Source organism: Humulus lupulus, chromosome X, assembly GCF_963169125.1.
Source record: "Humulus lupulus chromosome X, drHumLupu1.1, whole genome shotgun sequence".
Classification (NCBI taxonomy): Eukaryota; Viridiplantae; Streptophyta; class Magnoliopsida; order Rosales; family Cannabaceae; genus Humulus; species Humulus lupulus.
Window position 1 is genome coordinate 99,901,780 of NC_084802.1, and position 13,164 is coordinate 99,914,943.

Genomic DNA, 13,164 nt, shown 5'->3' on the forward strand with positions numbered 1-13,164 from the left:
CAAGTTTGAGGGTTGAAAAGCTCTACAGTTAAGTGAAAATGTGACTAATAATGAAGTCAAATATGAAGCATTCATACATGGATTACAGATGGCAGTCAGTTTGGATATTCAACGATTAAGAGTCAGAGCAGATTTGATATTCGTGACTGAGCAAGTTAGTGGAAAGTTTGACGCCAAAGAACCTAGGATGGTGACGTATCTGAATAACATTCAGCGCTTGAAAACTAAGTTCACACAGTTTGAACTCATGCAAGTTCCAAGGGAAATGAATGGTCGTGCAGATGAGCTATCAGAGAAAGCTTCATCAGGCAAATGCACACGCAACTCTTCGATCATCTTAAGCATAGCCCAAGGTGATAAGCAATAAGCGTTCTTCGAGATAGTACAAGCGAGCGAATCTTGGATGGGCCTTATTGTGGGATATCTTAAAGAAGGAACATTGCCCGTTGTTAGAGATGCAACCAGGTGTTTAAAAGCAAAGGTTGCATGATTTGTGTTGATTAATGATCAGTTATATCGTAAATATTTTAATGGACTGTATCTTAAGTTCTTAATGCCAAATGAAGCTAAGAAGTTGATTGAGGAAATCCATGAAGGCATGTGCGATGACCATTCAAGAGGACGAAGTCTTGCACATAATGCCTTAACAACAAGATATTATTAGTTGTACATGATGACTGAGGCAGGGCGGTATGCTAAACTATGTGATAAATGCCAGCGCCATGCACCATTGATACATCAGCCAACCCATTCTTTGCATTTTGTGGTTGCACCTTGGCCATTTGCAAAGTGGGGAATAGATGTAGTGGGAGAGTTACCAAGAGTTGCAGGTGGCAAGCGCTGCGTCCTGCTAGCTACTGACTATTACACAAAATGGGTAGTTGGGGAAGCTTAGAACACGGTGAACAAGGCCGATACCATAAATTTCATGTGGAAACACATAATCTGTCATTTTGGAATTCTCAAAGAGATTATTGTAGATAATGGTACGCCAATTAATAGCGCCAAAGTTAAAGAGTTATGCCAGCAATTCAAAATTCATTTGGAATTCTCTTTAGAGAGTTATCCACAAGGGAATGGGCAAGTTGAAGCCACAAATAAGGTCATTTTCAATAACATCAAGAAAGACATTGAGGATAAGAAGGGAGCTTGGCTAGAGGATTTGACAAAAGTATTATGGGCATACAGAAATATGTGCAAAACCTCTATGGGAGAGTCTCTGTATGCTATGGTATATGGCACGGAAGCGGTTATCCCAACAGAGAAAGGGTTGCCCACTCTGCGCACAGATATAGCTACTACACCATCTTTGAATGTAGAGCAGTTAGCACACAATTTCGATCTCTTGGAGGAATTCAGGCAAGTCGCTCACATCCGCAATATGAAGTACAAAACGATTGTCGAACAACAATACCAAAAAACGAATCAATCCAATGAAATTTCGAGTAGGAGAGTGGGTGCTCAGACAATTCACTGAAAACCAACGAAAGTTGGAACCAAATTGGGAAGGCCCATTCCACATCACTAATGTAATGGGAAAGGGTTCATATACTTTGTAGGAAATTCATGGTGGGAATTGCTTACCAAGAACGTGGACTTCTATGTCTTTAAAGAAATATTATTTTTAGTTTGTATTATTGTACACAGTTATTCATCATAGATTGTAGCAAATAGTTCCAATCAATAAAAGTGGCATTTTTTAGCAGAGCTTAAATCATTTCTTTTGATTAATGAAGTTTGATTTGTTAAGCTAAGTGAATACGACTGTTTCACAGTTCAATTATTAAGCGTTTGTTGCCATAGCATGACGACAACCATGTGATAATCAGTAAAGTGAGAGATAGACCACGAACAAGTGCACTGCACCGTGGTACTATCGAATATTATCAGCAAGAGTCAGAACACATGATTAAGACCATTTTAAACCTGGGGAAATTACAAAGAATCTGGGAGTAGTTATAACAATAATGGCACCTATAATTGAATCATTTGTAAAGTGTTATGGCATTTAATTACAAGGCTGTTAGGATTTGGATTCCTTCAGCCTATAAATAGAGTTGCCTAACAATGAGGAACAATGTCCAGAAAGTTGTATTCGTCGAGAGCGGAACGATGAAGAAAATTTAAAAAAAAAAGAGAGAGAGAGAAGTAATATCAGAATCACTCTTTGTTTAAAAAATGAGGAAGTGAACGGAAGAGGAAAGAAAAGTAAAGGCAACAAGGGAGAGATGAAACTTGCATTTCGTACATTCAAACAGTGTGAAAATTTGCAAAGAAAATCGACAAATACTATGATCCACACGTCTGCGTGGAATTGGAGACGACGACAAAAGAAGGCATCACGACTTCTACCCATTTTAGAAAAGCAATCAGATTTAAGCAAACAACGGGTGGCATTAATCATGTACGCATGAAGACCAATCATGTCTGAGCACGTTTTGTAAGAACGCACCCAGCTTGGCAGCCCACCCCCTCCCACCTGTTGGTCTGAGTAGTGCTCCTTGCGCGAGAGGCATTGCTTAGCAAGCAACAGATGTTGAGAAAGAGAACAACCTCCTGCTAGCACGGTGTCTTCTGTATGAGGAGCACAGTCTGAGCAGGAGGAGATTTGCTCCGCTGAGGAGTTCGGGAGGTTACCAAGAAGGGCATGGTGAGAGTGGAAAGCTGAGGATGCACAGATGAGTATCTCTGTAGACTCTATCATCTGCTGGATAGCTTTCTAAGGTACTAGGGGAGAGGCGCAGCGGCCTCCTTCTGCTCTGCACGGGTAAATGGTTGTTCCATTTGGTAACGATCAACAGCCAGTACACCTCGAGTGGATGCGCAGGAGCCAAAATATTGAAATGGGTAAATGTTAAACTCTACTAATAGCCTAGCCGATCTACGGACCTGCCAGCCAGCAGACCCTAAGTGCATGCCTGTCATGCCCCAGGGCTCGTTAACATTTCCCTCACAAGAGAAACAAGGGATTAAGCCCATAGTGCCCAAGTGAAGAAAAGTTTGGGTAGCAGACGCGAAGCAAGCAAGAAAAGTTTGGGTAGTAAAAATCGCTTAGATTACACAGCGCATTGACAAAACCTTGTATTATACTGTATTAGTAAATATGCACATTCATGTAATCTTTTCTTTTGAATTAACGATTAATGAATAAAAAGAGAATGATATATTTTGTTAGAATTTTGTGTTGAAGTTCAACGTATCTCGTACACAATTGTAAAACGACTAGCACCAAATAGCATGGCACAACATTGCAACACTCGAAATTGCACAGAGTCACTGTATACTCTTACTGTTGGAATCACAGAATAAATGGACCAAATACCTTAACTGCGCACAAAACGAAAGGCAGATATTATAAAAGGGCTCTTAAAATAGAGCTAGTACAACGATACAGCACATATGAGTTAAGATGTCGTAATAACGACACTGAGTGGATATGTTAGATTGAACTAACGAAACTGCACATAATTTTCCATGCTTTGATTACTAAAAAATTTCAGAGAAGGGTAGTTGATAACAACACCAAAGTTATACAAACTTTTCCAGATTATACAAATTTTAAGAGACACATCTTCGCGAGACTCGAATACAAAATAAAAACTAATTTTAACAAAATTAAGGAAAGTAGATTAATAACGTCTGTAGCAATGAGCAGGACGCATGAAGTGCTGAGTCATTCTGCGCTCATGCTCAGCGAGAGCACGTCATAGCGCTTTTGAGCCCAATTGGTAGCGCAAGTTAGCAATATGGTGAGGAAGGCATTTGTTCAGCATCAGTTGCAAAGTACATGTAGATGTGAGACAATAACTGCGAGTAAAAATCCTACTCAGCCTACGGGTTGAGTACTATGACTGGTGTGCTTCACCTGATAGCACAGCTGTGACAATTAGGAGAGATTATCATTTGCCATAGACTGCAGGCACAAAAAGGAATGATGATGAATAAAAATGTAACATCGCAGTGGGAGTGATTACATGGCAAAGACTCCCACCAGCGGTACTGTTGGCAAGTAATGCCAAGAGCAAATGGTATAAACGGTCTGTGTAACGTTCTATCGTAGCAAGAATACATGTCTTAGGAAGCTCAACAAACAGAAAGGGGAGAGACAAGTGATGCAGTGGACAATTGTACAAAATATGAAATGAAATATTAGATTTAATTACTATGACAACTTCAATAACATAATGATAGTAATTGTCTACTTCAACGTTGAAAATCAAAAGAGCATACGCAATATTTAGAGGAACAAGTAGAAAGGAAGTTACGTGAACAAAAAAACTAGCATAACATTTACAAAACTTAGATTAATACTAACTACTGTTGTTCCCTTGCTCAGTTTGTTCCTGCGGGGGAGGCACATTGGTGTAATCCACGTGGGCATCACACCTAGTTGGAACATTGATTTCTATCGTTTGGGACTTGCTGCAAACTCCAGATTCCCCAACAACGTCCCTAGTAGATGATTCAACAGTGCTCTTCTGCGTAGATGACTCTAGTACATCCTTCAATGCAGACGACTCTGGTACATCTTTATGCGCCGAGGACTCTGACATATCGCTAGTACCACCTTGGAATGGTACGCTACTTGCGTCATTTATAAACCTAGCTGGGTCGCTAGTTTCCCTCAAAGCTTGAATATGTTCAGCCGGGTAGCAGATGTCAATATTGCTAAATTTTTCTATATAAAAGTCCACACTATATTGACCAACTGTTAATCTTTGGTCATCACAGTACTCTTGAAGTAGATCCTTCTTATCCTGTAAGCTCTGATCGTCATGCTCGATTAGACAATCTAGATAGTAGCCTAAGTTAGTGCGGCCCATGATGCTCATCTTCTGTTCCGCGCAGTATCTATCTATTATTCGAACTGTGGTACATTAAAGTTGAATGGCCTCCAGTTTCTGTGTAGATAAGTCAAAAAATATGTAAGTCGGAGAATAAGTGAAAAATAAGTTGATAAACATTTAAAATACCAATGGGGAAAGATGGAATTTTACTGTTTTAGAGTCTTGGATTGCCAACTTTAGTTGTTGCTTCTCCTCATTCATACGCGTTATTTCTGTTGCATGATCAGAGAAAAGTTGATCAATCTCTTTCTGAGCTTTCTTTAAATCAGCCAGTGTGGATTGATAAGCTTTCTCTTTACAGTCAAACGCTATTTTAGCTAACTTGGCTTGTGAATTAAACGTTTCCACATCTTTTTCCAAGGTAGCTTTTGATGAAAGTAGATTGGCACATAAATCCTCTTTAGCTTTACAAGCTTCGCGCATATTTTCAACAGCAGCTTTGTGCGCTACCTCCATTTTCTCAGCCTGTGCAGTGCATTGAGCATGAGTGGCCACGAGTTCTTCATGCTTCTTTTGCCAATCACCATTGGCTGGTAATTTAGCCTCTAACTCTTGACATTTGGTTCTAAGCTTGTTGCACATAGTTTATGTCACCTGGGCAGCTTGAATGGCTTCCTCAGCTTGTTTAAGCTGACTCTGTGCTTCAAATAATGCCATTCTATTTTGACTCACACGGTCTAAATTGTCCTCAGAGCGGACCTATGCAGCGCAATGTCAATCTCAGTGCGATGGCAGAGAGCATCCATGTCCTCGTTGGCATGAGTTTTTTGCAACTCCTGGTAGAATCGAGCATGTTCAATTAACAACAAAACAAGTTAGTAAACCTAAAGTAATTGGCATGGACTTACACGTGACAAATCCTACAAGGGTGTTAGAACATTACCATAGAGAGATGTGCTTCCAGCTGCTTAGAAACAAAGGCCAGGGATAAAGAGCCTCCCATTTGAAGCGCTACCGGTACAACATGTAATGGAAGCAACTCCAGAATTTTCTCTTCGTCAAATGAACTGCATGATGGGATTACCTGTTCAGATGGAGATGTTGTTGAAACGGGAATAGTTTCAGTTTGTTCACCGCCCACACAAACAAGATTAACAATTGCATCGACTTCATTTTGCTTAGCCATTTCATTGGGGGGCATGAAGGGGCAGTGAATGTCCATATTAGTAAAGATAATGGTTGGAGTAGCACTTACAGCAATTGAGACAGTGGTAGTTGGAGCTATGGTGAAAATAGCATCCCCAGCGAGTTGAGAAGTGGGGGTCGCGGGAAGCGATGCTTCAATAGTAGCTACAGTAGCGTCATAAGAGTTATAAAGATCGGGGAGATCCTACGAGAGTTGTACCAATTGAAAATCTTTGACATTTAGAACCCCGGGGCTATCACTTGTAGCGAATGCAGAAAGGTTTGAGGTGTTGAGAAGAACAGAGTTCAAATGTTGCTTGAGAGCGCTCAACGGAGTAATGCACCCTACTGAAGTTGGTACGACAGGATGAGCAGAAATAATAGGAGCATTTGGCGTAGAAACACATGGAATTTGGATGTCACTAGCTGGAATAGAAGCCAATATGACATTTGAGGAATCAGTCCTAGCAGAGGCACATTGGAATGTGGAGTAAGGGTGGTAGAGACTATGATTGAATTAAAAAAAGGAACATAACTAGAATCTGGTAAAGTGGTATGGATTGCATTCAAAAGAGGAGGGTGAAGAGAATCTGAACCAGTGAGTGGTGTTGTGATATTTTGAGCTCTAGTAAGCATACTTTGAAGTATGTGATTAATTCTTCTTACTTGATCAGAATGTGGGAGGAGGGAGGCCAGAGGTGGAATTTTAGAAGAAGGCAAGTTACTAGTACTATGAGGTAATGAGCTGGTAGAGGAAGCCAAAGGAGAAATTTCATTTCTGTTATCAGAAATGGAAGGAAGTTTGGCGCACTTGAGAGTAGGGGGAAGCTCAGACAGATCAGCAAGCGCAGATTGCAAAAGACGTTTACTTTTGCTCGATTTGGAAGAAAAATCTTTGACACCTTTGCCTTTGGTTGCAACAGTGTTCCTTTTAGAATGGGGAGTGGGTGGAGGAGGTGCAACCATGAAGTCTGCTACATCAGGATGTGCATTAGTACTCGACATGATCGCCAGTGAAGGGTCAACACTAGAGGGAGTGATTACCAAAGTGGGAAGAGGATTGGCAGTAGGAGAAGATTAAGAATGCTCGATTGATGGGAGAGATACCAAAGGGGAATTGGCACACTGCTCAGAGTTAACCCCGCGATTAGCTTCTGAGTCGGAACTCACTTTAGCAACATCAGCAGTTTGCACAGAATCGGTAGAAACAAGGAGCTTCTGCGTGGAAAGGTAGTCCATGGAAAAACAAGGGCTTCAGTGTAGGCTTTCACACACAAGGAATACTTGTCGTAATACTGCTGCTCTAGTTGATTGTTACAATCAGCTAGAAAGAAGGTGGCTTGACGATCAATGATGTGGGGAAAATTGAGGCGAAGCATCAGGCTCTTGAAAGGTCTCTTGAACATGCAATCAATTGAAATAGCATAGTCTTTATGCTCACGCACGACTTTGAGAAGACGGAGTTGGGATAACGCTGCTCAAACCAAGAAACATTGGAAGGCCATTCGATTTCTGCAGAGATAGTGACAAAAGTAAGGTTAAAATTCAGCAATGAAAGAAGCACGAGAGAAACACAAATAAAGAGGAAGAGGATAAAAAGTGATAGCGAACCTGGTTGAAAAACTCTGGGCAAGGAGAAATTATCCTTGGGCACACATAGGAGAGGAACCATTCTCTGCTAACTGCGAAAGGAAGCTCATCCCAATGTTTGTTGGACGTTATGTGGTCTTTGAACATGAAGCGTTTTTTCCTTGGAGAAAGGTAGTAAGTGTTGAAAGGATGATCATCCGCATTTCAGGGATGAAAAGTACGCGAAAAGCAGGAGAAGATATCTTGAACATTAATAAACGTTTTGAAGAAAGGGTCGATCATGGCAGCACCGCACACTGATTGTATGTCATTAGGAACAAGCATCAGATGGATTTCCGTAGTCACCAGTAAGTGGATTAAAAGAGGAGGAAGAGGGAGACAAATAAACTCCAGCTGTTTGGAATCCATGATGATTTCGTCTGGAGCACAAATGTCCTCTAAGCGCCATTTCTTGATTTCTTCCTCCGATAAACGGTGGAGATTAATAGTTGATGGAATGCAACCCTTGCGTTTTAAATCTGTGCACGCCTCATCGTATTTCTCTTTGAGAGTTTTAGGGCTTTTGACATGGTTGATCGCTGGAGAAGAGGAGGAAGCTTTAGAAGAAGATTTTTTGGAGCGCTTGGAAGCCACTTTTAAACGATCAGCAAGAGGAAAGGAAGATTTGGAGCAAAAAAATGATGGCGGCATAAAAATAAAAATGAACCAATTTCGAAAGGTGAAAGAAAGAAAACTGATTGAAACTCAGAGAACGAAGGTTTGGGCAGAAGAAGGAAAATGAAGAGGAGATATGAAATCAAGAAATATGTAACGGTTATAAGAGTGAGAAACTTTTCCACGTGACTGACTTGGAATTTGAAAGATTGGACTGGTAATAAATGTTGGCAGGGATTTCGCACACGTGTGGAAGTGGATGCTTTAGCGCAGGTAAACAGAGTGACCGCCAAAATAAAAGATGTTGCCTTTATCCATTATCGAACATCTTAAATGGAAAAAGGCAAGCGGCAATTGTATGGGGATAATGATTTTATAGGTGGATATAAAGAAAAATTTTGCGAGCTCAGCACTCAACTAATTTAATAGTTAATTGAGCTCAGCGCTCAATTGATTGAATAGTTAGCTGAGTTTAACGTTCAACTGATTGAATAGTTAGCTGATATCAGCGCTCAACTGATTGAATAGTTAGCTGAGCTCAACACTCAACTGATTGAATAGTTAGCTGAGCTCAGCTCTTAAAAGATTGAATAGTTAGCTGAGCTCAGCGCTCAATTGATTGAATAGTTAACTGAGCTCAGTGCTTAACTGATTGAATAGTTAGCTGATCTCAGCGCTCAACTGATTGAATAGTTAGTTGAGCTCGGCTCTTAAATGATTGAATAGTTAGTTGAGTTCAGCGCTCAATTGATTGAATAGTTAGCTGAGCTTAGCGCTCAACTATTGAATGGTTCACTGAGCTCAACGCTCAATTGATTGAATAGTTAGCTGAGCTCAGTGCTCAATTGATTGAATAGTTAACCGAGCTCAGCGCTCAATTGATTGAATAGTTAGCTAAGCTCAATGCTTAATTAAGGAGAAAAATGAGCATTACACTCTTTTTTTAGAGTGAAATGAGAATGAAGGGTGAGTTAATTCTGACACGTGGATAATAAGGATAAGTGCTCTTAACCTTACCCTTTATTATTTTTCTATAAATAGATGACGGGGGATCACATTTGGGACAACCAAACATAAATCTAGTCAAAACTTGCTCATATTAAAGATTGGGAGAGAAAGCAAAGTGTTGACTTAGACATTTGAGTGTTTTGTGCAGGTACTTATACTTTGATTTCTTTATTCAATCCAAGATTGGACAAGTTCAAACGAACGACTTCACCAATGAAATGCGCTAACTATTACGGAGCAGTAGCAATAAAGTAGTTTAGCTTTGATAAGTAGTGTTAGTCCTCAATGTACATATTAGTGTCTTGTAATTATAGTTAGTATGGTCATTACCTAATGTACAGGTGTTATTATATTATAGCCTTGATATTGAGTATAAAGCCAAAATGTTGTAACTGTAAATGGATGAGCTGCATATTCAATTGAATACTTTTCCCAAATATACTCTCTGCTTCTCTCCTCTCTTCATGGTATCAGAACCATGGCTGAACATCATGATCTCTCCCAAGTCTCCACCGGCCGAACTCAGGTCACACAAAACAATCAAAACAACTACCTCAATGATGCAGCTCCCAATACTCAATCCTCCTTCCCTTCAATGAATCAAACCTTTTCTGTCAAACTTGATGAGAATAATTATCTCATCTGGAAAAATCAATTACTCAATGTGATTATGGCTTACGGCCTTGATGGATTTGTAAATGGAACTCACCTTTGCCCTCCTAAATTTCTTCCCGATGATTCAACCATCATCAACCCTGAATATACCTCATGGAATCGTTACAATCGTCTGATTATGTCTTGGTTTTATTCATCTCTCACAGAAGCGATGCTAGGCGAGATTGTCAACTTCAACTCGGCACACGAAATCTGGAGTGCCTTGGAAGAGATCTACTCATCTTCGTCCATGGCGCGAATCTCTGAAATTCGGGGCAAACTCCAGACGATAAAAAAATCAGGGCTCACCGCTGCCCAGTACATTCAACGCATCAAAGGGTATTGCAACCGTCTCGCTGCTATAGGGGAGACCGTCTCACGCAATGATCTACAAGTGTATTTCCTTGAAGGTTTGGGTCCAGCATATGACTCCTATGTTACAGGTATACTCAATCGATCTGATAAACCTTCCATGGAAACTCTATACAGCTTATTACTCAGCTTCGATTATCGGATGGAACGGAACAATAGTGAGGATACTCAGAGCTCCCTTCAAGCTAATCTTTCTCAGTTAAATACTGGAAAGAAATTTCCCAAATACCCATACCAGAACAATACTAATAATCACCCAAAACCTTACTCTAATCAGTTTTCTCCACCGCCACCACCACAATTTTCCCAAAACAATTCCTCCCCATCTTCATTCCCTGGTGTCTTGGGCTCTCGACCTCCCTTCCCTGCCTCATCCTCTCCCCAAAACAGTTCCAAATTACCTCACTCTCATCCCTCTTGTCAGATCTGTGGCAAAATTGGCCATACTGCTAACATATGCTACCATCGTACCAATCTGGCATATATTCCCCAAGCTCCTCGTAGTTTCAACACCATGGTTCAATCACCAAACGCTCCTCAAACTCCTTTCTCTGGGTTCACTGGCCATGATGGTTCTTCGGCTCTCTCTACAGCCAACTGGTTCATGGACTCTGGTGCTACTCACCACTTTACTCCAGAATCTCAGCTAATGGATCGGGCTTCTCCTTATCACGGGTCCGAGCAAGTTCAAGTTGGTGATGGTAAGTCTCTTGCAATTTCTCATATTGGTCATGTTTCTTTACCTTCCAAATTCGTTCCTCTCTCCCTTAATCATGTTTATCACACTCCTAGCCTCACAAATAATCTCATCAGTGTTTCAAAATTATGTCATGATAATAATGTTCTTATTGAATTTCATTCCTCCAATTTCTTTGTCAAGGATCAGGTCACCAAGAGAATCCTTCTCACAGGGGTGCTTGATCGTGGTCTCTACAAAGTCAGTCCCTCCTTCTCTCCATCTTCCTCTGGTTCAACCGTTTCCTGTCATCTCACTCGGACTCAAGACTCTTCTCTTTGGCACAATCGCCTCGGCCATCCTTCTTCTCGAGTTATTTCAAAAGTTTTTTCAAATTGTAATTTTCATAACAATGTTTCTTCTCAATTTTCCTTTTGTAATGCTTGTCAAATGGATAAATCTCACCGATTGCCATTTTCTTTGTCTAACTCTAGAGCGACAGCTCCTTTTGAATTAATACATAGTGATGTTTGGGGCCTTTCCCCTGAATTATCTGTTACTAGGGCTCGTTATTTTGTATTGTTTATTGATGATTTCAGTCGTTTTTCTTGGCTTTATCTCTTAGCTTCTAAATCTGAGGTGTTTCCTACCTTTCTTAAATTTCAAAAAATGGTTGAACGACAATTTTATGCTAAAATTAAACGTGTTCAAAGTGATTGGGGTGGTGAATTTCGCTCGTTCAAATCTCATTTTGAGTCTCTTGGTCTTCTCCATCAGCTCTCTTGTCCCCATATTGTTGAACAAAATGGCCGCGTTGAACGAAAAAATCGTCATGTTGTGGAAGTTGGTCTGTCTCTTCTTGCTCACTCTCATACCCCTTTGGCTTATTGGCCATATGCTTTTTCTACTGCAGCCTATCTTATAAATCGCCTTCCTACCCCTGTGCTTCAAAATCGCAGTCCTTATTTTACTCTTTATAATAAACTCCCTGATTATAACATTTTGCGTGTGTTTGGCTGCTCTTGTTTTCCATTCTTAAGACCCTATAATGCAAATAAACTCCAATTTCACTCTCAAGAATGTGTATTCCTTGGCTATAGTTCCCAACACAAAGGCTATCTTTGCCTTTATCCTTCCACTGGTCGCATTTACATTTCTCGCCATGTCATTTTCAATGAGCACTATTTTCCATTCTCTTCCTCTAATTCCTCCTCTTCTTCAACTCCTTCTTATATTCCTTCTTCCATTCCTATTTTGTCTCCTTCTGTTGTTTCTCATCCATGTCTCTGTCTTCCGCCCTCTTCTCCTCCCGTGTCTTCCACTGCTCCTCCTACTCTATCACCTTCTTCTCCCTCTATCTCTTCCTCTTCTTCTCCGTCTCCTCTAGCTACTGTTCCTTTGGTGGTTGAGCTTCCTGACCAATGTGAGCATACCACTGCACCACCTTGTAATGCTCATCCTATGATTACCCGCGCCAAGGCTGGTATTCATAAGCCTCGAGTTCTTTTAAGTATGATAACTGATGCATTTTTTTAGCCTTCTACTTTTAAACAGGCAGCGAAGTTTGCTCATTGGAATCAAGCCATGCTCACTGAATATAAGGCTCTTCTAGCCAACAAGACTTGGCATCTTGTCCCTCTGCCTCCTCATGTCAATGTGGTTGGTTGCAAGTGGGTTTTTCGTGTTAAACTCACTGCTGATGGTAAAATTGATCGGTACAAAGCCCGGTTAGTGGCTAAGGGTTATCATCAAACGGAAGGGATTGACTATTTTGAAACCTTTAGCCCAGTTGTTAAACCAGCTACCATCTGCATTGTGCTGACTTTAGCAATATCTGAAGGCTGGTCTCTTAAACAACTTGATGTGTAGAATGCGTTCTTACATGGGGATCTTTCTGAAACGGTGTATATGCAACAACCTGATGGTTTTATCGATCCTAACTTTCCTGATCATGTCTGCTGTCTTGACAAGGCACTATACGGGTTGAAGCAATCACCCCGTGCTTGGTACAACAAACTTAGCTCTTTTCTCTTGTCTTGGGGGTTTGTTAATTTCGCTGCTGATTCCTCTATGTTTACATTTCGTGCTCCATCCATTTTTTTGGTGTTGTTGGTGTATGTCGACGATATCATTCTCACTGGTAATAGCTCCTCTGCCATCTCTTCCCTTCTTGCTGCCTTAAAATCTCAGTTTGCCATTAACGACTTGGGTCAGCTCCATTTTTTCCTGGGCATTCAG

The 13,164-nt window shown here is 40.7% G+C and overlaps 1 long non-coding RNA gene across 2 annotated transcripts; it reads right to left on the minus strand.

Annotated features, from left to right (window-relative positions):
* Window positions 1–4,137: 4,137 nt before the first annotated feature.
* On the minus strand, window positions 4,138–8,363 carry LOC133804479 (uncharacterized). Of its 2 annotated transcripts, XR_009878504.1 has the most exons (5): window positions 7,584–8,363; window positions 6,043–7,484; window positions 5,731–5,871; window positions 4,998–5,623; window positions 4,138–4,901 (listed from the first exon to the last, which is right to left on the minus strand). It is a non-coding gene; the product is annotated as an uncharacterized LOC133804479 (long non-coding RNA). The 2 variants fall into 2 exon arrangements; XR_009878503.1 differs by having other exon boundaries at window positions 5,731–7,484.
* Window positions 8,364–13,164: the final 4,801 nt, after the last annotated feature.